A 3193-nucleotide genomic window follows, 5' to 3' on the forward strand; every position below is an offset into this window, starting at 1 on the left:
AGGAAGAAAAATACCCAGGTTTCCATCCACATGTACTGCAAATGCTAACAGAATTTGCAGAGAATACACAAGTTAATTTGGGTTCCTGTCTGCTACCATTATGTAAATATTTGCAGCTGGATGCACTACTTCTCCATTCAGGTGGTGTGAAATGACTGCAGAGAAAGAGGGAGCAATGACACTACAGAAATAAAAGACCACCAGTCAAACCTCAAATGGTGGAAAACCATCTAAAAGACATTTTAGTGTAATTTTTAACAAACACCGAAGTGTGCTTGGTCTTCGGATGTCTGCTGTTTTCTCATCTGCAGACTTTTTCTGCACATGAAAGGGGAAGCTTGACTGACACATATGTCACATGCTTCATGTACACCATGATCAGTTCACTGGATCTAATTCCATTGCACATTTTGCTTGATTGTTAAATTAACTTTTCCTGCTAAAGCAGAGACGGATGACTCCATTTATCTTTTTATGTGTTAATTGAAATGTTTTTTTAGGTCAGATGCAAATGAACTGTTCCTCATGTAATTCTTCACTTTTTTCATATTTGAATATGTTTGTGCTTTTTTTGGTATGCCTTTGCATAATATGCATGAATACCTAAAGCTTGCTGTTCAGTATATTAATTGCTATTTATATTGATCTATTTTGATAGCAGATGAAACCCACAATATGTGATAACATTACGAAAAATAATGTTTGGTTTATTTTGGTTTAATTTATTACATAATAGCTGTACATTTTCAAACAATGATTTATAAAAATAAAATAAAAAAATGCAACCCCCCCACACCCACCCCAATGCACTGCACATCACCATGCTAATTGTCCTCCCTTGTAGACGCTGCCGAACTATCTAACAAAGTGGGGAGGCATGTTCAGTGATGACAACCATATGGCTGTTATTATTGAATGAATACACAGTAGCGCCTCATTAAACACCAACCCAACAGAGTCTTTTGTCACTGCAGCTAACAGGGGCTGCCTGTCTGGTGCATCGCGGGTCCAGGACGGGCGGGTCTGTGCTGCAGAAGGCCTCCCCTGGCACGCCGCTCCATCAGTAAGGCAGAAAACAGATGGGGGAGCAGTGGGTGGAGCGCCGCCAAAGGCCAGGCAGGCTTCGACTTAAGTACATACATGTGGGGCGGAGACATGTTGCGGCCTGCAAATACTTTAAATTGTGAATCATTATAAAGCTGAACAAAGTGCCTTTTGGAATGTATTTATTTATTTCATGCAAAAGTCCTCTGAGTATCTCACACTAACATGCAGGCACTGCGATGGCCAGATGTCCCTTTTTAGGTAACGGTTCACTGTTTGTTTTTCTTCAAGGATGCCTGAGGAAAAGAGATGTCAACAGCGGCCTCATGAAATATCCTTGAGCAAAGAAATATATAACAGTTTGGAGTATGTACGCAGTCTTTTCATTTATCGGCGGCTGACGTATCAACATTGATGTCAGCTGTGGGAGTTTGCATGAATAAAGTTTTCATGGCTGTCACCACATCACCATTGTTTCTTCTGAATCTGGATGTACTTATTCCTGCACCAATAAAATTCTCTGGCCTTCCATCCGCCCATGATCTGAAACTTCCCATCCTTTTCAGGGTCATATGGGGGCTGGAGCCGATCCCAGCTGACATTGGGCAACAGTGGGGTACACCCTGAATAAGTCGCCAGTAAACACTCTGACCTAGCTTATGAAAAAAATGAAAAAATAAAGTTCAGGAATAAATAATAAATTAATAAACAATGGATGAAAAAAATGTTGCCCATTGTTATGCATTCTCCACAATTCCCCTCAGCAGAACTATCTAAGGCAAACTGGCCTAAAGCATTAATAGGGAAAACAAGGAGGAAAATGTTCCCATTCATATTGTAAAATCCCTCACGCCTGTTTTCTGATGCCTCATTAGCTGAAATACACTTCACCTGGTGTTGGCAGCTTAGGTAATTAGAGCCTCACAAAGCCCAACACTTCAGCTAGAGAGGGTGCGCCAGCGAGGGCACACCTCAGTGCTGAAAGTCGAGACGACTGGTTTGTGTTCCCGTTGCGCTGCTCTCCCTATCCTCCCGAAAAAAAAACAAAAAAAACACAGGATGAACATTTACTCTGTTTTCTACCTTAAACCCCAGTTAAATTTGGGATTTGAGGTAGTTTATTGTTTAATTAGTTTAACACACAGCAGACGGCTCCTGACTCATTTATGACTCTTGAGGAATTTAGACTTTTTGATTTAGAAATGAAGACATCAGTGTGGAAGAGACTTTCTGTCCCCTCAAAAAGCCTGTCTCCAAAGGGATGTAAACTTGTGTACCATATATTATTAAGTGAGTGACTGAGCCACACAGAATATATCTGGATGCCCTTGATACTTTAGTCAAAAAGCATTATAAACACTATTTGCATAAGCTGAAAAAGAATACCCCATGTTCAGCACTTTTAGAGACTTAAACAGCGTTTTTTTACTCCTCTTCCTGAGGCCCTCTGTTCTGCAGGTTTGAGGTCTAGTGCACATGTTTTGTTTAAAAAAAGGCTTTGCAAAAGAAGGTATGAATCCATTCCTCAACTCAAATACTCAAATATCATAACATGTACTCCAAGTTCACATTTGCTAATGACGCTACCAACACTGATAAATGTCGGTGTCTGCATCATTGATATTCTGAAAATCTTACCCTAGCAGGAGTTTTCCAAAAGCTCCGTTTTTAGTGAGCTGAAATGCCGATATGTGTGAACGTTCTTTTTTTATTTTTTAAGTGTCTGTGTGTGTGTGTGTGTGTGGACAGGGTCTGAGATGTTACCCCAGCCCCAGCACATCTGACACAAATGATGAGATCGTTATCGCGCTCTGCTGATACCTGATAACGGCCTATTCATTTGAATCAGGTGTGTTTGGGCAGGGGAACGTCTAAAACATGCAGGGAAGCGGGCCTCCAGGACCAGGATTGAAAAACACTTCAGCAGGGTGTATGAACCTGTTAAAAGGTTAATGTGAAAATGAACTGCTGTGTGTTGTGTGTGTTCGCACGTGGTACTTGTGTGACACCTTGGCTGAACTTTCCACAAAATCTTGTACAAGTCTATGAGTCTATTTGGAAGTTTTGTGATTTGTTGTTGTTCTGACACGCTTGTATCACAGTGAGAGTCCAACCCTTTAGCAGTCAAAACTGTTCAGGAGACAACTGA

At 40.9% G+C, this 3193-nt stretch overlaps 1 long non-coding RNA gene across 1 annotated transcript; it reads right to left on the reverse strand.

Annotated features, from left to right (window-relative positions):
- Window positions 1-823: 823 nt before the first annotated feature.
- On the reverse strand, window positions 824-2815 carry LOC115590950 (uncharacterized). The gene is made up of 4 exons (XR_003985863.1): window positions 2683-2815; window positions 1936-2068; window positions 1270-1340; window positions 824-1174 (listed from the first exon to the last, which is right to left on the reverse strand). It is a non-coding gene; the product is annotated as an uncharacterized LOC115590950 (long non-coding RNA).
- Window positions 2816-3193: the final 378 nt, after the last annotated feature.

Source organism: Sparus aurata, chromosome 11, assembly GCF_900880675.1.
Source record: "Sparus aurata chromosome 11, fSpaAur1.1, whole genome shotgun sequence".
Lineage (NCBI taxonomy): Eukaryota > Metazoa > Chordata > Actinopteri > Spariformes > Sparidae > Sparus > Sparus aurata.